Raw genomic sequence first — 27,762 nt, 5'->3', positions numbered from 1 at the left:
TCTGAGGCCCTGCTGCTGCTGCTTTTGGCGTAGCAGGGAGCAAACACACATTAGCAAAACATGGCTGCTTTCTGGTACCTCAGGGAAGAGGAGGAGGAGGAGCCTGTTTCCTGGAAGACTTGGTGAGTTTTTGACCGTGGATCGTGGGACAAGGCACCTGACTTCTGAACCAGAGAAAGGGTTCTTTCAACAGTTCCCCACGGCCCGGTCTGCCCCATTGCTTTCCCTGCTATTTTAGGACTGAGGGGGGTGGCTTCTGATAGACAACAAGAAGATCGTTAGTGGACATACTTGGGGTAGTTCTTTGTGATACTGAGAATGAGACAAAATGGAAGGCGGAGCAAGAATAACCACAAAAGGCAGAAGGAAAAGTAAGAGATGCACAGAAGGCATTAAGGAGTGTCCAGAGCTAACTCCGTATTGTTTCGTGTGGGCAAGGCCATTCCAGGAGTATATGGAGTTCCAGGAGAACTGGCTCCCAGAACTCAGCTGGCTTCGGCATTCAAGTTGCTCAAGTGAGCGGAAGGTTTGGGAAAAAAGAAGGCGGGGAACTGAAATACCCTTTGCATTTCTGCAGCTTTATCTGAGTTGAGAAGGGCTCTTTAGCCAGAGCCTCCAACCAGAACCTTGTTTCCATGGCAACTCACTTGCAGCCTGCAAAGCTGTGACAACCTACTCTGGATCTAGTGTTGCCGAACCAGAAAATGGAATAGGAGAAGTTTGGTTTCCTGCATTATCAATATTAAACATATTCACAGAGAGGTATGTAGGAATCTGCGTATTCAGTAGTGAATGCCATTTGTCTTCCTTGACCTTAAGCATGAATGCACTGGGTAGGTTCTAGGATACTGGGGTGAATAAGAAATAGCCTTTGACATTGATGAGGCTACCACCCCAGGGGATCTGTGCCATTTGGCATATACGTGCTGGGCATTGCACAAGCACAGAGGAGGGTGTAGCTAACCCTCATAGGGGTTGGGAAGGTTTCCCAGTGATAATAACATTCAAGAACTGACAAAGAAGAAATGAACAGGAATTTTCCAGGTGGAGAACGTGAGAGGAAGGGAATTCCTGTGGGAAAAATATCTTTACAGCAGGAAATAAAGCAAATTATGATTTTGTTTCTTGGCATGTCTTTGAGACCCCTCCCACCCCCAAACCTGTCTCCCGTTAGGTTCTGCCCTCTCCGTGAGCTTCTGGCTGCAGCATTACTTCTTTCGGTTGATTTAAAGTCTGTGGACTGGGACTTCCCTGCTGGTCCAGTAGTTAAGAATCTGCCTGCCAGTGCAGGGACACGGGTTCAATCCCTGGTCTGGGAAGAACCCACATGCCTGGAAGCACCTAAGCCTAGGAGCCACAACTACTGAAGTCCATATGCCCAGAGCCTGAGCTCCACAACAAGAGAAGCCAGCACAGTGAGAAGCCTGTGCACCACAGCTAGAGAGCAGCCCCCTTGCTGCAACCAGAGAAAGCCCATGGTAGCAATGAACACCCAGCACGGCCAAAAATAAAGAAACAAATACATAAAAGTCTGTAGACTGACAGGATTTCCCAGTCCTTTATGGGGCTCACTTACACACTTGTTTTAAGGGGAAAATGCATTTCTAGCCTTATGTGGAAAGATAATACTAGCAAACCAGGTACCGTGAGACGCACAGAGGATAGTCAGGACTGCCTTTTAAAGACAGCTTGTAGTGAACTGTTTGAAAACCCTTTTGTTTGGGGATTAGAATACTTTCTCCCTAAGACATCCCACCATTAGTTTGACTCTGTGTAATGACTTTTTTAAAGAAAGATGTACCTGTTCTGAACCACCTAGTGGTCTTTACTTTAACTAGCTGGTTTCTTTATGCTCCTAGGGATATACTAATTTGCATACTGACACCAAGAATATCAAGACAAATTACTTCTCTCAGAGCAATGGAGAGCGAGGCTCACCTCAGTAATAGTCCATGGAGCCCCCCTAGGAGCAGCACCAGTCATCCTGTGAACACGCCATGCATATTAATTGGTGATAATTGAAAAATAACACCCGTCATCCTTAAAGAAGAAAATTGCCTCAACTGATTGCACTTTTATACAAAAACTATTTTATTACCTAGATTCACTAAATCATCAGATTGTCGTTATCACACTCAGTATTATTACTAATATATATTTGGTCTTTTATCCATTCATGTAACAGCTATGTTCAACACAATGTGATGGGGAAATAAATACGGAAAAGAACAAGTCCTATTTGGAAGAATCTTACAGTTTACTGTGTTTATGGGATGGAGGGTGGAGACATTATCAGTAAACATAATACAGAAAATGAAGTAGTTGCTGTATATGTATATATATATATTTGTGTGTATACATAAATATATATAGATAGAGAGTGAGACCTATATCTAGTACCATGCTTCACATATAACACATTCTGCAAGTGTAAAATGATTGATAGGATAAACATGCATAAAAGAAAGGATTCCCTTTGATGGGTGCCCAGGGCTTCCAGAACAGAAAGGCTTTACAGAGAAAGCAACATCTATGTAGAATCTCAAAGGATGATGGCTATTTTGTAGATATGGAGGAGAAGGGCAATCCAGGCTGAGGAAACAGCCTGGGCAAAGGCTGGGAGGGGGACTATGATGGGTGTGCCTGGGAAATGGTGAACGGTGCAGTGACGAGAGATGCAGTTTGAGACACCTGGAAATCTCGGCTTTGGAGAACCTTGAACATAATCATGCCTCAAACTTTGGATTTTATTTTTATGGTGGTGGTGGGGCAGGCAGAAACGAGTAACCAGTGAAGCTGTCTGAGGAGGGAATCCATGCTGAATGCTTATTGCTTATTCTGTGAGCCCCCACAGGACACGGGCTCCACCAGGGGAGGCTTTCTGTCACCTTTGTTCTCTCTTATATCCCGAGGGCTAACCCGGGCCTGGCACACAGCAAGTCCTCAGTAGATATCTGGTGAATGGGTTCTACCAATCACTTAAAATTCTTAAAACAAATTTAAGAATTTGTTTCTGGGCATGATGAAAAGGGAGATGGAAAGGATTTCAGGAAAGAGATTCAAGGTAGAAAGCTAAGTTCAAGTGAACACTTATGAGACTGAAGCTGAGAGTGATATGAGAAAGGACAAGAACTGTGAGTGGGAGGTCTGGGGAAAGCTCCAGAGAGCTTGGTCACTGAGTAAATGTAGGGGTGAGGGTCAAAAATGTCCTCTGTATGTTTAAAAATAACCAGCCTGCTCTTCATCAAGGCTCAGAACTGCAAGGGAGGAGATGCTTCCAGGTTGAGGGTGGGGAGTGGCTGAGAAGAGAAAGACAATAGCTTTGCTTTTGGAAAAGTTGAACCTGAGGTGCAGCTGGGAAATTCATGTGCCTACTCAAAGGGACCACTGGTTGTAGAGCTCGGTTGGGAGAGAAGGGCTGGACTGAAGGATGTGGGAGCTGTTAGGATAAAGGCAGTAACAAAAACACACAGTGCTGGGGCCCTGGGTTTCCCGGGGAGGGCATGAGGACTGATAAGGGTGGGACACAGTCTGAGGAAGGCCTGCTTCTCATGAGTAGGAAATTCAAAAGCTTGAGAACTGAGAAGGGAAGTCAGGACTAAAAGTAGGAGAACCGAGAGTCAAAGAAGTCAGGGGAGCGCTTTCTGATTGAGAATATGATCAGATAACCGAGTCTGATGGAAAACCATGAAGGGCAAACCCCCTGGATTAGATAGTCAAGAGTGACTAGTCAGGTGAGTAGAGTGGTGGAGGAAAGAAACGTTGTAGGAAGATGAAAAGGTCAGATGACGAAATGGAGGGCAGAATGCAGAGTGCTTTAAGAAATTTGGCAGTGAATGAAAGGAGAGAGGAGGGTTTGGCTTCGGAGGAAATCAAAGTTGAGAAAAGACATTTTTTTATGTAGGGAAGTAAGTTTGTGAGCTTGTGAGAGGCAAGCTTTTATGCCACAACTTAACAATAAACTCTTAGTTGTTTCTATAAGAAAAATATTTTGATTTTGAGAAAAGCAGCGTAAGATACAGCTTTCATCTACACGTAAAATACAGTAATGCATCTGAGTACAGTTCTAATGTAATAAATAATATCAAGCATGATACATAAAGATGATATTTAGTCTTACTAATAAAGTCTCAGATTTCATCTGTGGAAAGAGGGCTTCTTTCTGTAAATGGCTGTGAGGCGGAAGAGGTGCCAACATCATGGTCTGTCTGTCCCTGTTTCATCATTGCCTGGTGATGGCTGCATAGTCCCAAGTAGGAGGAAAGTCAGCTTAGACACAGTGAGAACTTGATAGTCCTACATTTGGGTTTCATGAATTCCCAGGAATTCTAGGTGTCGAGGTACTTTGGAAGGTCATTGGATCTTTCACCTTGCCCTCCAGAAGACTTCCATGAACACTGTTTCAGAATTATAATGTCCTACCCATTTAACGTGCCTGGGGCCTACTAGCAGTGGTATAGGTTATTCAGGAAAGGATCTCATGGAATTTTATGTGACTGCTTTGTTTTGGCCAGCTAGAGGGTAGAACTGGCATAGAAACAAATGGAAAAACATTTCCCCCCATGTTTTCTCATATAACCAAATAGAAGCACATTTTTAAAAATCCCTTTCCTGAAAGTTGAAGATTTTACCTTGTGTTTTCAGAGTTCTAGGAAAGAATTAGTGTTATAGAAACATTAAGTTGGCTGAAATGTGGGCAGAAAGAATTCTACACATTTCAAGGTTCTCTACTTGTTGGAATCTCACAACAACCATGATTAGATCAACTTAGATATGTGGGTATGTCACTGAGTGGAAAACCACACTGACAATACAAAAATTCTTAGTTTTTTGCTTTTTTTTTTTTTAATCATCATTCAAACACAAGACTAAAACACAACTGAACATAAGTGATGAAAGCAACATTGATGTAGGTACACTGAGAAACAGAAGTGGATAAAATATCTAAGCGATATCACAGGAACAGCTGAATAAACTATGCCTCTCTAAATTCATCTTACACAGAATTTAGCATATTCAAAACATGGAGGAAACCCAATAAGACGATCCAGGGAAAATCCTTTTCATAATATTCAATTTGGAGAAGACTCTTGAGTCCCTTGGACCACAAGGAGATCAAACCAGACAATCCTAAAGTAAATCAACCTTGAATACTGGAAGGACTGATGCTGAAGTTGAAGCTCCAATACCTTGAGCATCTGATTTGAAGAGCTGACTTATTGAAAAAGACCCTGATGCTGGGAAGGATTGAGGTCAGGAGAAGTGGGTGACAGAGGATGAGATGGTTGGATGGCATGATTGACTCAATGGACATGATTTTGAGCAAACTCTGGGAGATAGTGAAGGACAGGGAAGCCTGGCTTACTGCAGTCCCTGGGGTCGCAAATAGTCAGGCATGACTTAGAAACTGAACGAGGGAAAATCCAGGAGACACAATGCTATGTAGTACGATACAAGTTTTATAAAATTCAGCGTTGCACATATAGATATATTTGCAGAGAAAAAACCTGAGGGAACATTACACTCCAGAAATGCTAATGATAGTTATCTATGGTGATAGGATTAGGAATGATTATTATTTTGCTTTTTCTATTTTTAGGTACTTGCCAAGTATTTTTATAATTATAAAAAACTGTTTGAACCTCACAAAAGCATAATTGCACATGTGTTCCCCTATATGTGTCTTTCCATTTCATTTTCACCAGAATAGGGTCTGGATTGGGAGAGGGGGGCTAAATTTATAATCCCTGTGGTTTTATGTTTATATTCAGAGCTCAGTATGGGTCAGAACAGGCTCCTTTTAGACTCTGGACTAGAGCACATCAGCAAATCGGAACTGACTGATCACCAGATACTCCCTGTGGGTGAAATGGGGGGGTGGCATCAAGACTGGGGACATGGGGGTGTTTCTCCTGACCTGGGCAGGGAAGGGGCTGCCATGCCTGCTCCTCTCTCTTCTCTGCCCTCACTCTTATTCCTCCCTCTTCCTCTTCCTCCTCGCCCTCCTCCTAGCCCTTCTCCCCACCCCCTCCATTCCTCCGTCCTCCTCCTCTTTTCATGGGCTCTGAATCTCTGATGGGCAAGTGCTCCACTACTGCGCTTGAACCGCATGCACTGGAGGATAAAGAGCTGGCTCAGGAAAATCCGTGAGCATCACTGATAAAATGTACTAGGAACCAGAAGAAAGGCAGAAATGAGCATTTTGATTGTGGCCACCCAAATTAGGCTGTTTAAAATCCTGATTTTAAAAAAGATATAGCACAGGGAACTCTACCTAATGCACTATGGAGACCTGAATGAGTTGGAAGTCCAAAAGGGAGGAGATATGTGTATATGCATGGCTGATTCATTCTGCTGTACAGTGCGACTAAGACAATATGGTGCAGCAACTAACTGCAATAAAAATTAACTTAAAAAGAAAAAAATAAAGTTTCAGGCCAAAAGACGTGTATGTTTGTGGTAATGAAACTTTTGTGCATCTTTCTTTTTTTTTTAACTGGAGTACTGCTGCACATCTTGATTGTGGTGGTGAGTGCCTGACACTACACATGCAACCAAACTGCATAGGATACACACACACACACACGTACACACATATACACACATAAGTGTAAGTAAAATAGGAATTCTGAGTGAGATCAGTGCTTTGTTTGCATCATTGTCAGTATCCTGACTGCCATACTCTGATACTGTAAAATGTTCTGCAAAATGTTACCATTGGGGAAAGCTGAGTAAAGGACATGTGCCATCTCTACTATTTCTCCCAACAGCATGTCATGCCACAGTTATCTCAAAATAAAAAGTTCAACTAAAAAGTATGTGTGAGCCATTCATGTCATGTAAGAGTCACTGTCCACACGGCTCAAGAGTCTGATCTGATGGTAAGAACAAAGGGTTATAAACAAATAGCCATTATGGAATTATTATGCATTAGGCACAGTGCTAAACAAGCACTTTGCATTATTCTCTTTTAAGAAGTTCATCCACCTTATGATGGGTATTATTGTCCTTATGTGACATATAAGGAAACTGAACCTCAAAAAAATTAAGTAACTTGCCACACTCTCCCAGATAGCAATTGCAAAGTAATGAACCAACCCGGGTGGTCTGGCTCCAAAGCAAACATACTTAATCCCTAAACTGTACTCCTTTTGTGTTCTGTCAGGTGACACGTTTGCTTTGAATGATATTTAACTCAGACAGGGGGTGTCTTGTCACCTCCCAGCCATCATTTCTTTGCATCCATCCTTTGGGGCTGTTCCCCTAAGAGTTTATCTAAATACTTACAACACTTTTTTATATGACCAATTTTACTGTCTCCAGTATATTATATCAAATTTACCATCAATCACGTTTACTCTCTGCTATGCAGAGAGTTATGTGTTTTTAAATTGTAACTCACTCTCTTATGTTTCTTTGGGAAACTCTCCACTCCCTTTCCACCTACTGAATAATTATGGAGATTAGGTGGGGCTTGTCTACACACTCAGTTAATGCAGGGCATTAATGGATTACAGATGAATCCTGTAGCCGGAATTGGGAGAGCGTGGCAAGGTTGGGAGGGCCAGAAAAATGGTATCAGGGCAGAGATTAGCTTCTGGAACCAGGGTGGTGGTTAAGCATATGTGAGTGAGAGCAAAGAAGTGAGTTTAAAGCAGGGAAGTGCATGGGAAGTGGGGAGACAGAAAAGATAAAAAACCACACAAGTGCAGCTCCAGAACTGGCACATTCAAAGGAAACAAGATGGTAGTAGAGGAAGGTGTGGAAGAGAACAAATCCAAGGTCAAAAGGGTGACAGTGGAAAATGGCTTTCCAGCTGAAATGGTCTGGTATGCTTCCCATGAGAAACAACCAATTCCAGAACAGGGAGAGTAGACATGTCACTCAGCTCATCCTGGTTCCAAGGTGTTGTGAGACTTTAATCACTGAACCTCGAGTGTCATAATATTATATGTGTGCTGTGTGCTCTGTTGCTTCAACCATGTCCAACTCTTTGCGACCCTATGAACTGTAGCCCATCAGGCTCCTCTGACCATGGGATTCTGCAGGCAAGAAAATTGGAGTGGGTTGCCATTTCCTTCTCCAGGGGATCTTCCCAGCCCAGGGATTGAACCTGTGTCTCTTACATCCCCTGCATTGGCAGGCAGGTTCTTTACCACTAGCACCACCTGGGAAGCCCCCTAATATTATATATGATCCCTTTTAGTTCTAAAGAGAAAATGGTCTCTTTTCTGCCACTTGGAAACTAGAAACAGATTTAGGTTCTGATGGCCTGATTTGGAGCAAGTGCAGTGGTTGTGACTTATTGTCTCTGTGCAGTGGTTATGACTTATTGTCTCCTATGGCGAACTGGCTGCCCGGTGCCACTTGGAGGCTGAACTCCTTGTGATAAAGAGGCAGTTTCCAGGCCATCTCTGGGAAAAGGCTGAATGTCTGCAGAGAAGGATGGAGATAGGAAAGGGCTGCAGGCTTCACGTGGGTCGGCTGTGTCTTATGCTTGCCTGTCCCTTTTCATGAGATGCTTTGTAGAGGCTTGGGAAAGAATTGGTTGGCTAGTTAAAGTTAGCTCTACAAAGACTGCCTCAGAAAGAGAAATGAAAGAGAACCTTCACAACCAGTCACAGGGGAGAGAGGTCATAGCAGAGGGAGGAGCAGGAGATGATGTAGGAAAAAAAAAATTAATGAGAAGAGCACTGTGCATGATAACAGACTGACTTGAAAAGGGGAAACGAGAAAAGGATTCTGGGCTGCCCCGGGACTGTCTAAGCTGCATGAAATGTAGAGATAAAAGGTAATGCAGCTATCTTATTAGAATAGGGGGATGTCTGCACCTCATGCGTTTCTCCTCCACCCCCCATCCCCCGGCTACATCTCAGACCCAGGGGCATTAGGGATGTGAGATGAAGAGAAAGCAGAGCTGTCTGTTTGGGAGGGAGCAAAATCTACTCGTTGTGGCAATATTGATCAAGAGCAGTTTGAAGCCATTTCCCCCATTGGACCTCATTACCCATGTCTGCCTTTGAGTCCATGTTCCCAGGCTGATTGTTGCCAGGTGGCACCCACCCCTGCCAGACACAGGTGGATGCCCAGTGTCCTCAAGGAACTCACTCCCGGTGAGCAGGGCCTCAGCTGGCCCTCAGAGGCGGCGTGGCAGGGAGGGGCCAGCAGTTCTGGAAACAGCTGGTATGTATGTCATCAACAGAGTCCCTCTTCCTTTGATGTGAAAGATTCTCTACACAAAAGCCAGTGTGAGCTGCAAAAACATGGTAATAAGTATTTTTTTTTTTTTTTTGGCTGCTGAAATGAAGCAATTATCGCAGACTAGGTAGACACCTAAGCGACCGCAGTGGTATCCAAAGCAATCTGCTATGAAGTCTGTTTCCACTAAAATAGAGAACATTTGTGGAAGCCGCCTTGATGCCTGATTCACAGACATGGAGGAGGGTCGCTTGTCACTGGGCTTCTATAAGGGCGGGAGGGAGGGAATGGGGTGGGGCAGGGGGGAAGAAGTGAAATGCAAAGCAGAGCAGAGGACCACAGTAAACAGTCAAAAAACAACTTTATAACAAACACTTCCAAGTGGCCAGCCCCTCCACCCCTTTCTATGGATGTGGGCCTGTCACAGAGGATCCTGCTCATTGGAGAACTGCTGCAGCCTCCAGGATCTCAGGAGACACAGCGAAATTCTGCCTTACAAATGGAACTGCTCACAGCTGCTCTGGAGTCCTTGCTTTGCTGAGCAGTTGGCCAGATGCTTGCAGAACGGAAGTGACGGCCTAGGGTGATACACATGGGGAACACGTAATCTCTCAACCCCATCTTTTCTGTGTTCCCACTCTCTATCTTAGCAGCTATAGCAGAGACATTCACCATCCTCTCACTTAGAGCAGGGGGTCCCCAGCCCCCGGGACTGATGCACGGCCTGTTAGGAACTGGGCTGCACCGCAGGAGGGGAGGGAGTGAAGCTTCACCTGCCCTGCCGCTCCCCATCACTCCCAGTACTCCCAGAACCATTCCTCCAGCCCCAACTCTGTCCTTGGAAAACACTGTATTCCACGAAACCAGTAGCTGGTGCCAAAAAGGTTGGGGATTGTTGACTTAGAGCACTAACTGGATATTTTAGAAAGCACAGTTTCACTGAAGTCATCTAGCTGAAGCACGCCTGGCTTGGGAATATACTTGCAGGAGTTGCTTCGTAAATACACCCATCATGGCTGCAGACCAGCAGCGTCAGCATCCCCTGGGAGCCTCTCAGAAATGCAGGTTCTAAGGCTCCATCCCACACCTGGTGAACTAGACATGTGTTTCAGCAAGATCCCAGGTGGTTTATATGCACTCTGAAGGCTGAGAAGCACTGCCTCAACTGTCTTCAGCACGGCTTCTCCCCATGGTATTATAATGGAGCAAGCCTGGTCTTCGGACTTAGCCCTAGATCCACACCTTAGCTCCATTACTTCATGACACTGACCAAGAAATACCTGATTTCTCTGAGACACAATCTCTCCAGTATAAAGTCATAATGCCAGGGTGGTTGTGAGAATTCAGGGAACTAATTCATATCAAGTGGCTGCCAATGAGAACACGGTCTCCCCACTAACCTAGTCTTCTTGTTAAAGAACCTTTGAGTGAAATACAATACGCCCCCATTTCTAAAAGGCTAGCTTTTATAGAAACTGGTCTTTTCAAGTGTATAGGAGGGTTACACAGAATTTCACTTTGCTTGATCGATCTTCCCTCTCTCAAACTCAGCCAGGCTTTCACAGCAATCTTTTTCTAAATTATGTCTACTTCATAATTAAAGGCAAGATGCTGGCTTATTTCCTGGTCTGTTGAGCCCATACTCGAAGCAAGCGGGCATCAGGGGACCTTTCACATTTCCTTTTTTCTAAAGTGGACAGTGGTGCACCTGCTCAGGGCTTGCGTTCTGACAGTTTTGAGTCCAGATTCTCTGTTCAGTTCAGTCGCTCAGTTGTGTTCAAAACTTTGTGACCCCATGGACTGCAGCACGCCAGGCTTCCCTGTCTATCACCAGTTCCCAGAGCTTGCTCAAACTTATGTCCATAGAGTTGATGAAGCCATCCAACTATCTCATCCTCTGTTGTCCCCTTCTCCTTCTGCATTGGATCTTTCCCAGCATCCAGGTCTTTTCCAATGAGTCAGTTCTTTGCATGAGGTGGCCAAAGTATTGGAGCTTCAGCTTCAGCATCAGTCCTTCTGATGAATATTCAGGACTGATTTCCTTTAGGATGGACTGGTTGGATCTCTTTGCAGTCCAAGGGACTCTCAAAAGTCTTCTCCAAGACCATAGTTCAAAAGCATCAATTCTTTGGCACTCAGCTTTCTTTACAGTCCAACTCTCATATCCATACATGACTACTGGAAAAACTATAGCTTTGACTAGACAGAACTTGGTCGGCAAAGTAATGTCTCAGCTTTTTAATATGCTGTCTAGGTTTGTCATAGCTTTTCTTCCAAGGAGCAAGCATCTTGATTTCATGGCTGCAGTCACTATCTGCAGTGATTTTGGAGCCGAAGAGAATAAAGTCTGTCACTGTTTCCATTGTTTCCCCATCTATTTGCCTTGAAGTGGTGGGACCGGATGCCATGATTTTCATTTTGCGAATGTTGAGGTTTAAGCCAGCTTTTTCACTCTTCTCTTTCACTTTCATCAAGAGGCTCTTCAGTTCCTCTTTGCTTTCTGCCATAAGGGTGGTGTCATCTGCATATCTGAGGTTTTTAATATTTCTCCTGGTAATCTTGATTCCAGCTTGTGCTTCATCCAGCCCAGCATTTTGCATATAAGTTAAATAAGCAGGGTGACAATATACAGCCTTGACGTACTCCTTTCCCAATTTGGAACCAGTTCCATGTCTGGTTCTAACTGTTGCTTCTTGACCTGCATACAGATTTCTCAGGAGGCAGGTAAGGTGGTCTGGTAGTCCCATCTCTTGAAGAATTTTCCACAGTTTGTTGTGATCCACACAGTCAAAGGCTTTGGTGTAGTCAATAAAGCAGAAGTAGATGTTTTTCTGGAATTCTCTTTTTCTTTCTTTTCCAACGGATGTTAGCAATTTGATCTCTGGTTCCTCTGCCTTTTCTAAATCCAGCTTGAACATCTGGAAATTCTCAGTTTACGTACTGTTGAAGCCTTGCTTGGAGAATTTTGAGCATTTTTTTGCTAGCCTGTGAGATGAGTGCAATTGTGTGGTAGTTTGAATATTCTTTGGCCTTGCCTTTCTTTGGGATTGGAATGAAAACTGACCTTTTCCAGTCCCGTGACCACTGCTGAGTTTTCCAAATTTGCTGGCATATTGAACCAGATTCTAGTTCTGCGATTTACTAAAGTAGCACCTGCAGGAGTTATCTACTCTCTGTGAACTTATGTAGAACACAGAACTGAGAAGTCCTTATCTACCAGGGTCACTGTAAAGAGTAAGTCAAAATCTATATACACTGAAAGCATAGAATATTGCACCTAGTAGGTGCATATTTATTTCCTCCTGCTTTGTATCTAGAAATAATTCTAAACTTTTTGGGAGGATAATCAAAATAATGAAAACTAATATTACTCTGGAACATCACTGATAAAAGGAAGGTTTGCCTGTCAGTGACACATGTATAATTTTTGATCCTTTATTACAATTTCAGAATTGGAGTTAATAATGTTAAGTTAGACACTTCAGCCCAAAGAATATACTGATGAATCAGTCTTATGGTTTTAATAAATTAACCGTGATATGTTACCTATTTTTATACTTAGGAAATCATGCTTAGTCCTTGTTTGATCTTTATAACTTAAAGTTTTCTTTATACATTTTCTTTCCTCTGTAAGTTTAGTGATGGCCTTTGACCAAAAGAATTAAAATTCTGACCTAGTAAAATTCTTATTAATAATTTTTCATGTTACAATATATGGTTTAAATTTACCCACCAACTTTGAGTTCTCAAACCAATAGACTTCAGTGAAAAAAAATAAAATATTAGTGTGTTTTTTTGGTAGATAAATAAGGTAGAGAAAGGATGGAGAAGGAAGGGCAAGTAACAAGTGAATGATAATAAGTAGTGTAAGACGGAAATATTCAGAAGCAGAATTAAAGATGAAAGATGCCTTCAACTGAGCTTTTCAAGGAAGTGGAAAAATCAGTAAGTCTGAAAAAGCTGGCCAGGCTATCTATTTTAGTAGTTTGGAAAGATGAAAGCTCTTCCACCAAAAGCAGTAAAACTGGAGAACATCGTATAATCTTATGAAAGGAAGGACCCATGAGAGATCTTCAAGTCTGTCTTCTTTATCCTGAGTCATGCCTGCACTTAAAGTACCAGACAGATGAGAACCCATTTCTGCTTTTTAAACAATGTTAGAGGAAGATATTCTATAGCCTCTTGATTTCAGTTAGCATTCTACAATTTTGAAAGTTTTAAACAAGTTCCAGTCACAGGTTGCTTTTCCTGACATCTAACTGAGGTTTCCTGGGTGGGGAAGATCCCCTGGAGAAGGAAATGGCAACCCACTCCAGTATTCTTGCCTGGAGAATCCCATGGACAGAGGAGCCTGTTGGCTACAGTCCATGGGGTCACAAAGAGTTGGACACGACTGACACTTACCTTCTTCAACCGAGGTCTCATGTTTCTTGTTCAACAGTGATTTAAAAAAACAAAATACTTTTTTTGGCGGTGCTGGGTCTTTGCTGCTGCATTGACTTTTCTCTAGCTGCAGAGAACGGGGGCTCTCCTCTGTTGCAGTGCATGGGTTTCTCACTGTGGTGGCATCTCCTGTTGCAGAGGACAGGCTCCAGGGTGTGCAGGCTTCAGTGGCTGTGGCAGCTGGGCTCAGCAGTTGCAGTTTCTGGGCTCTAGAGCACAGGCTCAACAGCTGTGGTACACAGGCTTAGCTGCTCCGGAGCATGTGGAATCTTCCTGGATTGGGGATCGAACCCATGTCTTCTGCATTGGCAGGCAGATTCTTTACCACTGAGCCAAGATGGAAGCCCTCAACAGTGATTTTTATAGACAGTATTCTTATAAGGACTGGAGTTCAAAAATTCTATCCTAGAGCATTCTCACATCGAATGCAGTGAAGTTGTCTGTCCCCTGGGATAGTGTATGTGCATGTGTGTGTGTGTGAAACACAATTTATTTCCTTTAAAACCACTTTGAGAGTTTTATCAGGTGTGTCTCAAACATCTTCTAACAATGTGTCACAAATGTAACATCAGTGATTTCATGCACACTTTCCTAGTTATCTATATTCCTCTACTATTTCCTGAACAAATGAATTCCTTAGATTTACTACCTGTTTTCTGTGAGCTTCAAGTAAATACCTTTAAATGTAGCATACTATATTTGAAAAGTCAATATTTGTAATTTAAAGAATTTCACTTATGTCTATTCTTAATTTTAATTTTTACCAAACTGATGAGGCCTGACATCCTCTGTCTATTCTAGATGTTGTGCAGAATCAAATAGCCCCACATTTTGTTGAATTTCTTCTCATTTTTCTCTGTGCTGTTCTATCTCCTTTTCTTGCTCACCATTCTTTTGTGGTGGTGGTGATTGTTTAGTCGCTAAGTCATGTCCAGCTCTTTTTGTGACCCCATGGACTGCAGCCTGCCAGGCTCCTCTATCCATGTAATTTTCCAGGCAAGAATACTGGAGTGGGTTGCCATTTCCTACTCCAGGGGATCTTCCCAACCCAGGGATCGAACCTGGGTCTCCTGCATTGACAGGTGGATTCTTTACCACTGAGCCACCTGGGAAGCCCCCATCCTCTCTAACTCACCACCTTCAAGACTCAGTCCTGATCTTCTGCTTGTTCTCCATAGGTTATCTCATTTACTCTGTTGATTTCATTGCTACCTAAATGCCCACAACTGCTAAATCTAGTCCTCCAGTTGGGATAGTTTTCTGAACTCAAAAGCTGTATGTATAATATTTGTATACCAAATATGAGCATTTTTTTTATCTCAGAGGCACAGAATGTTAACATGCTCCAAACCAGATTTACTGTTTCTCCCTTTACCTGGCATCCCTCTCCCTTCTGTTTTTCCCAACCCAATAATTGGCATTACCCACTATTCACAATAGCCAAAAGGTGGAAAGAACCCAACTTCCCATCAGCAGATGAGTAGATAAAATGTGTTATACACATACAATGGAATATTGCTGCTGCTAAGTCACTTCAGTCGTGTCCGACTCTGTGCGACCCCATAGACAGCAGCCCACCAGGCTCCGCCATCCCTGGGATTCTCCAGGCAAGAACACTGGAGTGGGTTGCCATTGCCTTCTCCAACAATGGAATATTATTCAGCCTTAAAAAGAAGGAAATGCTGACACATGCTACAGCATGGATAACCCTTGAGGATGTTATGCTATGTGAAATAAACCAGTCACAAAGGACAGATACTGTATGATTCCACTTATTCCTAGAGTGATCAGATTCACAGACAAAGTAGAGTGATCACTGCCATGGGTTGAGAGGAAGGGGCTATGGGGAAGAGAGGCTTGCTGTCTAACTGGTACAGAGATTCAGTTTAGGAAGATGAGAATTCTGGAGATGGATGGTGGGGGTAATGATGGTACAACAATGTGAATGTACTTTAATGTCCTGTAAATGTCGACTTAAAAATAGTTAAAGATGTTAAATTTCATGCTATGTGTATCTCACTGCAAACTTTTAAAAGACAAAAAAAGTAAGGGAACATGTTAAAAGCCACCACATAAAGCAATCCCAGAACGTGAAACATGCTCTAGGACAAATGACCAGGTTTTAGTAAAAAATCAAAGGCATAAAAAAGGAGGAGGGAGGGAGGGAAGAATGATTATGGAATAAAGGAGGCCTAAGAGATAAAAATAAAGAAAGGAGTAAACAACACCACCTTCCACCTGGGGTCTTAAGCCAGGAAGCTAGAGGTTATGCCTGAATCTTCTTGCCCCATGTATCCATTTCTGTTTGCACATGTGCTTTGCTTATAGAAAGCCCCTGGGCTCAAACTTAGAAGCAAGCACCAAAAGGAATTTTGATAAGGGAGGAATTTTTATGTTTTAAAGTTGCAGGGAAGACTTCACAAAGAAGGTGAGCCTGCTAAGGGCCTTGAATGCTGGGTGACAGAGAATTATTTAAGAACCGGTTGCTGGCGATAAGATTCTAGATAGAGGGACAGAATGAGGATGCGGTAGGAATAAGCATGACACCCGAGTGGCAGTTATGGATGGGCAGCTGCAGGAAAGCCTTCTTACCTGACCAGTCTGGTCATGCTGACTCCTTGTAGAGGTGGGCCCTCTGGAGTGGTGTGGGCCAAACTCCACTCGAGGAGAGGAGCATGTGGTTTTGCAGATAGGCAAATGCATGTACATGTGTGACAGTCTGTGGTGTAAAGAAGTCAGAAAGAAATTAGATCATATCTAATTCTGGAAGCTTCTGCAAAATAGGGGTCATACTATACAAAGGAATGGGGGACTTGAACACATTGACTGTGAGAGGATAGGTCTTACAGGGAAAAGGGGGGCTTATCCAATCAATGCTGTACTTTAGGGAGAAGGGATGGAGGGGGGACACTTTCAAGAGATGACTTATCTTCAAAGGCTGTTTGTGGATGCAGGTCAGATGGGCATCTAAAGGGATGACAAGACATGACTAGGATGTACTTAGTAAAGCTTCTGGACTGAAATGCAGTGGAAACCCCATTTTGAGAAGTAGGATTTCTTAATAGATGACAGGTAAGCTTGCTACTAAACATGTTCAGAGCCTGTTTCCCGTGTTTGACATCTGTGTGATGGAATATGGCCCTTAGTTACTAATTTGTTGCTACCTCTTTCCCCTGGACCATTCTTATATTTTAAGTTCCCTCCCCTATGATTAGTTAATGTTCTCCACTCTCCTTTCTTCCTTTGAACCAACAGTTTTGTCTAAATCTAGCAATCCAAGTCCCAGCAGAAAACAAGTTACATACTCCAACTGAGTCTTACAGAATTTACTGAGGGATTATTTAACAGGTACAAAAGGGAATAGTGCAGTATGCAGGGGCTTTTAAAGTGTTGTGACCAGTCTCAGGCCTGAAGAGCAGGAGGAGGAGGGGTTACCAGAACTCCGAGATGGTGAGGGCTGTTGGGACAGAGCTGTGACTTTCACTGAGGGACGAGGGGCCCTCTGGAGAATCTCAGCCTTCTTCATCCCTCTGCTCTCACAGAGGTCAGCCTCTCTGGTCTCAGAGCAAGATGAACAGTGAAGGTGCATCAGAACAGCAAATGGAATATTCCTACTGGGTTTCCATGTAGATCTTTTTGCCATCCTCTTCTTTACTATTGCAGCTTTATTTTGAGCACAATTTAAAAGTTTTTCACTCCTGCTTAATTTTGCTTTTATATTATCATACGTTCTTACTTATTCAATGAAATTTCAAAATAGGGTCTACTTACAGCTAGGTCAGACCTGCCAGTCTTAACCTGAGCTATGAGCCCCCACCAAAACTTCTCAAGACTCAGGAATAAGCAGCTTCTAATGCTGATTCAGACTCAGGAGGTCTGGGAAGGGACCTGAGAGTCTTCGTTTCAAACATGTTCCCAAGTGATGTCCATGCAGCTGGTCCATGGACCACATTTTGAGGAGCAAGGCACTGCAGGATTTTAAAATGGTCTTTAGATAAACTACCAGCTGCCCTGAAATTAGTTAGGTGAGGCAGTGGGAGGGTCCATCTTTCTGCTGATGGCCTGCCATCTGCTACTTCATTATTTCTTGGCTTTGCCACTAGTTCCCAGGATTCAAGAGCACCATGTACTTCTCCAAGTTTCAAAATTTCTGCCTTCTGCATGGGTTTTAATGCTGCTGTTTTTCCTGGACTTGTGATGGAATGGTGACAGCAAATTACTATGATCATCTTTGGGGAATGGTGTCTTCTAAGACCTGCTGTCTGCCTCCCCACTGCTATCATTTGTTAGAATACCGTTCAGCTTGATGCTTACCTGAGCCAAATAAGCTGATGATGTTTTAGTGACTGGATCAGTGAATTGCAGGAAATAAGGAGTCTGTAATCTTAAGGTGAGCTTTCTTTTACCAGGGTAAGTTATCACAGCCTAAAATTTTAGTGTATCTTAACTTTCTTACAAAACAAGGGACCGGTTTGTCAGAGGCTGAAGCTGTGCAAAGAGTGAGGGAGGCAGAGGGAAAAGGGGAGGGACGTGTTCCTCTGAGTTTTATTTCAGACAGGAAGCTGATAGATGAAGAAGTGGAACTCCGCGAGGCGGACCTGGGGAAGTTCCCAGGTGACACTGAGAGGAGGTTCACGCCGGGATGTCGATGGATGCCACCCAGCATTGTGCCTGTGGACTGAGATAGCAACGAGACCAGTGGCGCTAAACGTGGGGAGTAAAAGTGGAGAAGAGGACTATAAAAGATGAGTCTTTGTCATCATCAATTGGGAAAAGCAGCAGCATTTAAGAAAATAGCTATTTTAACCTAAATAGTATAAAAATGCTGTTCTCTGTGTGCCTTTGGTATGGCCAGTTCTCTACATATTGATATATTCTTTCAGATCATCCTGCCAACTCTGGAGAGTAGCATAATTAAAAGCCCAGACGCTAAATTGCTTGGGTTTAAATCTGGTATGCACCGATTCCTGGAAATGTGGCATTCTGAAGCTTTTAACCTCCCTGCGCTGCACGTTCTTTACACAGTGAAATGGACATGAAAATAGTAACAAGCTCATAGGGTTGTCTGGGGGAATAAAGGACTTGATAAGTGAAAATTTCTCAGAACAATGCAGGCATAGACTAATTTCTCAATCAGCGCTAACAATAATTATTATCATCATCTCATTGAGTTTGATTTCCTGCTTAAATGTGAGTTCTTTCCATGAAGCCAGGTTGTGTTCTCCAGATTATAGTGGGATGACCCAGTTAGTTACAGTGGAGAGGGAGTCTTAACAGTGTCAAAATACCCACAGGATACGTTCCCTTTATGTTTATAGCACAATAAGCATCTATCTATAAAGGAACATGGGAAAAATGATTTGAGAGTGTGAAACATAGTGACTGTGATCCGTCAGTGATTCTGAGGGACTAAGGTGGACGAAATTCATGCTCGCAATGGTATATCAAGCTCTCAGTTTGTGGCACAGTTTTTTGCAGGAGTGAAAAGGAATTAAACCCTCTTATGGAACCATTTAGTCCTTGAATCAGGAAGGTATTTCAGGTAAGTTCTGTGAGACTCAAAAGGTAATTAATACCAAGTATCCAGTGTACCATCAAGTATTGGCTAAGTCCCATACAAGCATATTATTTAATCTTCTCTCACTCCTTCATGGTAGGTGAGTATCGTCACATAATCCCCCATCAGTGAGGAAATGATGGGCCTGGAATTCCTAAGTGACTCTGATCAAGGGCAAACGGCAAGTCAGAGAGGGAGACATAGCTTGTCTCCGTAGCCAGTGGGCCTCCATTCTGCCTATTAACTGTGAGCCAGGCTGAGCAGTCGAAGAGCAAGGCCCATTTGGGAAAACAAGAAACTCATTTCAAAAAGATCCTTGACAAAAGGTAGCAGTGATCAAGGAGGGATAAAGATAAGGCCCAGGGGAGTACTATTTCACAATTGGAAAGCAGGGGAAGACATGGCTATCGCCTCATCTAAATCTTTTCAGCCTACAGATGAAGAGGGAAGGGTCTAGACCTCAAGGTCATTTGCAGTTAGTGTCAGCATGGAGACAAGAGCCCCTTCCTGGACTATATCGTTCATTTCACTCTCTCTCCCCATAAAGTGCAATTGCTTTAGCTGGGAATGAGAGGCTGTCAGCATAAGTGTCTGTGGCATCCTTTTAATAGGAAATAGTTAAACTGGGAAAAATCATACTTTTTAATTATTGAAATCCTTTACTGATGCTGAGACATTGTTTGTTTGGTGAACATATATGGAGAATATTAATAGATATTATATATTACTAAAGCTCCCTCTTATTGACTTCTGCGTCACAACATAAACACACAGAGCCCAATAAAACATGACTTTGTCTTAATAGCATTATGAATAAATTAAGAACTTTTTTCTTCTGCAGTAACTACTAGTTCCCCCCCGCCCCCCCCACACAAAAAAATCAAACCTTTCATAGGACTGTAATTAAAAGTAAAGGAACATGCAGCAGATTTTAGCTGCATAATCTTCAGGAGATTAATATAGAACTGTCAAGACTTAGACTAACGAATATTCTCTGTTTGCTGAGGGGCTCCTTGAGAATGGCTTCCAAGGGGCCATCACCTCCAGTGGTTGCTTATGCATCTTGCCAACTACGGCTGAGGTTTGTTGTGGAGCACTTGCCAAGAATGACTACCCCACCATGCTTGTTGGAGCTGAAGGACATCACCAAAGTCAAGGAGTCGGTCTTCTTTTGCCTGCATTATACACATCTAGTACAAGCCTGGCCCACAGCAGGCCCTCTTCAAATGCTTGTCGGATGAGTTACTGCACTTCAGGCCATATGCTTTAACTCCAAAGCCAGGTACCATGGTTTAGATGTGTAACTGAGCTGGCCTAGCAATCTGCTTAGAGCTAGTTGACACTGTGAATAACTGTGATAAGATGGAGGACCCAGTTTAATGAGTAAGGGCTCCTGTGTCAGCCAGATCTATATTTTAGTAATGATGTCATTATCTTAGGCAAGTTACCTTTTCACTTTGAACTCATTTCTAGAAAAATGATAGTACCCACTTCTCAGGGGCTGGTGAGGACTGTATGATAAACATGTGTTGTTCAGTCACTAAGTCATGTCCGACTCTTTGCCACTCCATGGACTGCAGCCCACCAGGCTTCCCTGTCTTTTACCATCTCCCGGAACTTGCTCAAACTCACGTCCATTGAGTCAGTGATGTCATCCAACCATCTCATTCTCTCCTCTGTCGTCCTCTTCTCCTCCTGCCTTTTCCAGTGGTTTGGCTCTTTGCATCAGGTGGCCGAAGTATTATAGCTTCAGCTTCTGCATCAGTCCATCCAATGAATATTCAAGGCTGATTTCCTTTAGGATTGACTGGTTTGATAAACATGTAAAATGATCTAACTCAGAGCCTGGGAGTTTGTTCTTAGTATTCACTTCTGCTTGCCACCTGATGGAAGCCCTGGAGGAGAGTCACCTGAACAGAAGCCAGCTACTGTTTGATTTATCTATTGCTTTGCTGTTTCTGCAGACCCACTGCGTACTGGCTGCTCTATCTCTGTAACTCAGTGGATCCTCTTCTCTGTCCTCATGTTAGATCAGTTTTAATTCAGAGTCTCTGTGGCTGCTTTCTCTTGACCAGCCCTCCAGTGTGGTTTCATTCAACTCTCCCAGTGCGCAGTCCTTCTAACCCTGCCAGAGAGCATGCAGAGGACAAACGGCTGCCTGTGATTTTGAATGTAAGGACAGGGCTACTGTAGATCTCATTTAGCCTGGCAAATTTCACTCTAATTATTTTCTGACTTCTTCCTTCAGTCCCCCAATATATCTGTACATCATCCATTTGCTTTTGTGTCTTATGACGACATAGGGGGTCACTCTCAAACCTTCTCTTTTGGGAGGTGAGAACACATATGATCTCTGCAAGAACAACACCAACCCGCCTTGCTCAAGGCTCCCTGAACTGGTGGTCACTTAGCACTTACGTGGTGCTTCTTCCTGTAAACATTAGCTGGTCCTTTTAACATCCTTGAGGACAGGCAGGAGTTCTTATCATCCTTTTGCAGTGCGGGAAAGCTAAGGTAGGCAGAGTCAGATGTTTATTCTAGGTCATAGCAGCAGCCACGATGGTCAGGGAATAGCTTTCAGGCAAGGTCTGCTCCCAGTTGGAGTTCTGACACCTCAAAGCAATATATCCGGTTTATGGTTTCTCTAAAGTCTTTTGGGTTGGCACCACTGGTTTTTTCTTCCTCTTTGGGTCTTGGCCAGTTCTATAGTGCTAGGATTCCTTCTTGAGTCTAAAGGAAGTTAGATGCATTAACTGTGAATGTGAATGCCTAAAATTTTGAGGACTGCCTTTTGGGAGGTATTTCATAGACCACCCCTTGGATATCATCATTTCTGAAAGAATTTTGGGCTTGACTGAGAAAGTGGTCTGACCCAGTGATGACAATTGTGAAAAATTTAAACCTTCACTACTCCCAGCTATTTAAGACTTTTTTTTCTCCAGGCAAAACTCTGTTTTTTCTTGCACTTGGAATACTCCCTGGTGTTTGGATTGATCTGAAGCAGAATTAAAAAGAATCCTTAGGTTCTTTTCTCTAAGGAATCTGATTGTTGTTGTTTAGTCGCTCAGTTGTGTCTGACTCTTTGTGACCCCATGGACTGTAGCCTGCCAGGCTCTTCTGTCCATAGGATTTCCTAGGCAAGAATACTGAAGTGGGTTGCCTTATCTTTCTCCAAAGAATACAGACATTTTGCCAAAGGGCTGTTGATCTCCATAGAAACTATACTATATGAAAACAGCCTGAGGAGTCAATGGTCCCAAATTTGAATCTCTTTTCCCTTAGTAGCAATAGAACTTCCATAGGTTTCATCCTCTTTCAGAGTTTGTTTCCTTCTCTGTAAAATGAGGCCAGTATTACCTGACTTGGAAAGCTACCGTGAAGATTATTCAAATACCTAACACTGTATTGGCTCATAATAAGTACTTAAAAGTTTATTCCTTCCTCCGTTTTTTAAATCTTGACGACAGACCTCTGTGTTCCCTCAGTGGTCCTTACAGATGGAGCACAAAGGACAAATGCCCAATTAGTCCATGTCCCCAAATGATGTATGTTCCCTGAATTTATCTGATTTCTCTCTAATTAGTGGGACACATCTCAGATAACACAGACTGCCAGCAATCAACTTGAAATGACAGACATGAACTCACTCATTACCCTAATAGGTCCATTTTTAGTATATGAAAACTGAGACCCAATCCTGCCTTGGGGCAAAAAGAAGTGAGTGCCTTGGTTCCTGCATAAGAATGTGACATTTATACATTTGTGTTCCTCATTTGCAGGCTGATGACCAGTTTCATAAGCAATGATGAGGGTAAAACAGGGCAAGGGAGGGAAGGCTGCCTGTGGGTGCAGTCATTCTTTATCTTACTAATGGGACATCTCTTCTACTAATGCGTCACTCTCGCCCTATCTTGTTTCTATAGGAAAATGTTCAGAGCTTGTTCAATTTTTTTTAATGACATAGACATACACTCATATTAACTTACAAATCATAAGCATAAAGGTCAGTGCATTTAAACAAAGATAACAACCCTGTATAAGCAGGACCCTGATCAAGAAAGAAAACAGAGTGAGCACCCCCCCAAAAAAAAAATCCTCCTTGTGTCCCTTCCCATCATCACCACCCCCTCCACCAGGGAAAGCATTAACTGGATTTGTAACGCCACAGATTAACTGGATCACTTTGAAATTTCATATAACAGAATCATAGGGTTCAAACTTTTCATGTAGGTGGCTTCTTTTACTCTACAATATGTTTTTGTGAAAATTTGTGTTATTGAGTGTAGCTCTAGTTCATTCATTATCACTGCAAAACGGTACTCCATTGTGTGACTATAACACAATGTATTTATCCATCCTACTCATGATGGCCATTTGGGTAGTTTCCAGTTTGGGGCAGTTTTGAATAGGGCTGCTATGAGCATTCTTGTGAATGTTTTTTTGACTCATATACAAATGCATATTAGTTAGGTATACACTGATGACTGGAATTTCTAGATACAAAGTGCTTAGCTTTCAAAGCTACTGTCAAACAGTTCTCCAAAGCTGGGTCTTTGGTATGTAAAAGACAAGGTCATATTAGTGGTAATACTGGGAAAGGACCCCAGGACCAACCTTGCATCAGTAATCATCTTAGAAATGGAATTATCTTGCTCAAGTTATAGTTTATGTGCTACTCACAAATTGCCTTTCAATACCCAATTCTATCACAATGATTAGTTTTCCTCACCCAAGAGTAACAAGGATTTTGTCTCATCCTGAACTCTGAAAGGCAAAACATTTTTCGTGCAGGTACCAACCTTTCTCCGGATGTGAAAGCCTCAGCCCGTTCATTTTTATGGTACAATAAAAGCCCACTTTTTAAAAATTGGCCAGCAGGGGATTAGGGTATCAGTAGAAAAATTCTCTATGTATGCAGTTTCTAAGTTATCTTTATCCTGCTTGTTCTGTTCTGGAAATGTATTACTAGAAGCTGTCACTTGTCTTAAATGTTTTAATGAATGATATTTAGTTGCCTAAGGCTTTTTTTTTTTTTTTAGCAAAGTACATAGATTTTTTTTTTATATGCAGAGAGAGAGAATAATAAATGTTCTGCCTTAAACAAAAGCATCACCAAATGCCAGCTAACTGACCTCATTTCCCTGTTTCCAGCACAGTGAAATTTCATTATCGTCATCATCTGCATTAACTAATTTTTATTGTCTGTCTATAAAGCACTAAGGGGGTTATAGTAGAATGAGGTGAAATAGAACATGTGTTGAAATTGGACTTAGTACCTGAGAACAAGTCTTTCTGCCATTTACTAGTTCTGTATCTTTGGGACTATCACTTAACTTCTTCTACCTGAGCTTCCACAGTTTTAAAAAGGAAGGGTTATTTTCCAAGACAGTATGGATCTTTAAAAATCCTATGATTTGAATTTTAATCAATTTGGGTATGTTGATTGAAAGGCATATAACCTAGTTTTTTGTTGTAATATATTATTACTTTTTACTTTCATAGCTTAAGAAGATAGATGCCCATACTTTCCTGAGTTCAATGACTTTTACTTAATGGACTTTTACTCAATGGACTTTCTTAAATAAATGAGAATGCCTGTCCCAAGTGAATTAAGGACAACAGTAAGAAGAATCCTCCCACTTCCTAATGATAGTTTCCCTGAAATTGCTCTGTCTTTATTTAGTAAAGAGGGAAGTGGAGCAGAGAAGGGGAAAATTCACTGGGCAATAATATTGGCAAAACATTGAATTGTCCCATCCTCAAATATCTTCTTAGTCTTTGTTTTTAATATTAGTATTTATTTATTCAGAAAAATATTCATTAAGCACCAGCTATTTGTCAGGGACTTAAGATCTAGAAATAGGTTAATAGAAACCCACACAGTCAATGAAAGTCTGCACAGTAAACTAAAGTCTCTTGTGTCTAGGGATACAACAGATCTGATATGTTGCATGATTTTCTCTTTAAAATAGCAAAATAATGGAAGATAGCATATGTTCATTGTGGAAAATTTCAGACATGATTTTTTTTTAAACAGCCTGTACACATCATAAAATATAAGCCAGGACTTTAAAGGAAGATTATATGTTGATTTATTCTTTTCTGCCTGCCACTTTTTCCCTGGAATATAATTATATTGAAAGGCTGGTAAGAATGAGGTTTTCGGAGAAAAAAGAGAGTACATAAAAATCAGCTTTGGAGTTTCTTCAACATAATACTTTGTATTTAATTTTTAATTATAGAGGTATAAGAGATTATATCCAGTGTGTTGAGAATTGATATTGCTTAATGGAAATGTGTTTTCTTCCCTACTATTTTATGTATTATTCATAGAAAAAAAAAAGTGGTCTTTTATGAAAGGGCAGCTGGTCCTTTAACAGACAGGAACTTCTTCAGTTAGAGAAGCTGCTAACAGTGGTTTTGATTTGCTGCCCAACGTGCATTTACAGGCTCATTTAACATTAATAGAAGGTGATCTGGGTTCACTTCATGACCTCTTGGAACCTATATCACAGACTGGGTCATTTAAGAGGTTTGGGGAGAGTAGACAGCCACTTAACAACAGTTAGAAACTTTGGCTAGAAAAAGAATCTCTCTACAAATGAATACGTAGCTCTCAAGTTAGAGCTCATCAAGTCCTGGTGTCCCAGCCTTAAGTGCCTGGAGTCCTGCTTCTGAGAGCAGCTCAGCGACACGGAGGGCGTCCTCACTCCTCTGACCAGTGGGGGAAGCGCACCACCTCAGAGCTGGAGTTGCTCGGCGTGGAGGACCTCTTCTCCAACTGCACACACGCTCAAAACAGTGCTCACAATCGCAATCTTGCTGGGCCCCCGCCTGGATTGAGAACACTCACAGCAAAACCTCATTTACCTGGATGTGAAGCCCGAGAACTTTCTGGGGGGGCTGCCGGGCACTAATCAGCAGCACACCACCCACATCATCAACTTGCACCTGGCCGAGGAGTCCAGAGACCCCGAGACCAAGGATCACATCCCGTACCGCGAGCGCAAGAGGTGACGGGCACGGCTTGAGCATCAATACATACCTGGTCAGGAGCAGAGCCACCAAGACGCCCTGGAGACCCTGGGCCGCCGGTTCCTGTGATTCCTGCGCGGTAGCCGGTGTGGCCAGGGGCTCAAGGCCCACATGCTCAAAGAAAAGTTCCCAGAAGATCCCGGATACCAAGCGGGCCACGCCCATCGAGATGCTCCGCGAGAGCCTCCGGGAGGAGATGGCCTTGTGCCTGCGCCACGTGCGGCGCCTGGACTTCTTCCCAGAGCCGGACTGCGATCACCTGCGCGAGCTCTTTATCACCTCTGACCACAGCTGCCGTGGTTGGCTACGACTGGGCCGGGAGCCCCTCTGCATGCCTGTGGCATAGTCCCCACTGACCCACCCTCGCAGCCTCCAGCGCACAACGAAGCCCTGCTACCCTGCAGAAACAAGGCACTGAACTCCATCAACAGGCAGCTGAATGCCGACGACCCCACTGCCGGTTACTTCAGTGTCCCCATCACAGTCCCTGTAGAGTTGGAGGTGGCTGATGACACCAAGGTGCTGCTGTTTCTTTCAGAAGAGAAAGAGAAAATCGCTGCAGCGACACATGCGACCTTGACGCCACGGCCCCTGAATCGTCCCGCTGCAGCCGCTCAGGGTCAACTTGTCCACGGCCACGTGGCCGCAGCCGGACGCAGACTGTGGGGCCGCCGGAGCTACCCTCTTCACCCCACGTGGCGTCCTCTTTCATAGAAGACTTTGGCCGAGATTTCTACACCTGCGTCTAGTCCAGCTCTCCGAGCGCATTAACTGTTTAAAACAAGGGAAAAAAAGAAAACCCTGGCAACTGTCCTGCCCTGCGCCTCCGCCTGTCTGCTGAGTGAGTAGAGTGGCCGCCCATCCTCTTAGTTTCATAAAGTGCACCTGGTCTGCTTCCATGCAGAGGCCGTTTTCTCGGGGGGACCCTGCTAGGCGTTGCTGCCAGGGGTGAGCCTGCCCAGGGCCTCCCCAGACCAAAGGGGAAGGCGTGGCCTCATGGGTGGCGCCGGGTGCCCTCAGGCTTCTTGTGTCGGTTCTGCACTGCTGGCCGGGCAGTGGGACACAAGCGCCTTAAAACCGGCAACACCGCAGGTGCGAGTGGGGTGGGTCGCGCCCCTGGTGCGTTCCCCATAGTCTGCTGGAGGCCTGCGTGCTATACACGGAGCAACCAGAGGTGTTCCCTGCGGCGTGTGCATCTAGGTCTTGCTTTACAACGTGTCCTGAAATGGCACTTGGTTTCTCTGATGCTTTCTGGAAGCCAGAGAATTTAGGGGCTTTTTTTTTTTTTAAAAAAAAAAGGAAAATGAAACCAAAATAATGGTAATAATAATACTGTGTTAGTTGCTCAGTCGTGTCCAAGTCTTTGGGACCCCACGGACTGTAGCCTGCCAGGCTCCTCTGTCCATGATATTTTCCAGGCAAGAATACTGGAGTGGTCTGCCATTTCCTCCATGGGGTCATCTCGACCCAAGGACGGAATCTGGGTCTATAGCATTGCAAGCAGATTCTTTACTGTCTGAGCCACCGGG

The 27,762-nt window shown here is 43.3% G+C and overlaps 1 protein-coding gene and 1 pseudogene across 2 annotated transcripts in view; both read left to right on the top strand.

Annotated features, from left to right (window-relative positions):
- Positions 1 to 27,762, top strand: part of ASTN1 (astrotactin 1) — a 343,197-nt gene that overhangs the window by 49,494 nt on the left and 265,941 nt on the right. The window lies entirely within an intron of this gene.
- On the top strand, positions 61 to 26,813 carry LOC122708022 (annotated as a pseudogene).

This window comes from Cervus elaphus, chromosome 14 (assembly GCF_910594005.1).
Source record: "Cervus elaphus chromosome 14, mCerEla1.1, whole genome shotgun sequence".
Lineage (NCBI taxonomy): Eukaryota > Metazoa > Chordata > Mammalia > Artiodactyla > Cervidae > Cervus > Cervus elaphus.
Note: the sequence above shows the minus strand (reverse complement) of the source record. Positions and strands in the feature narration are given on the sequence as shown.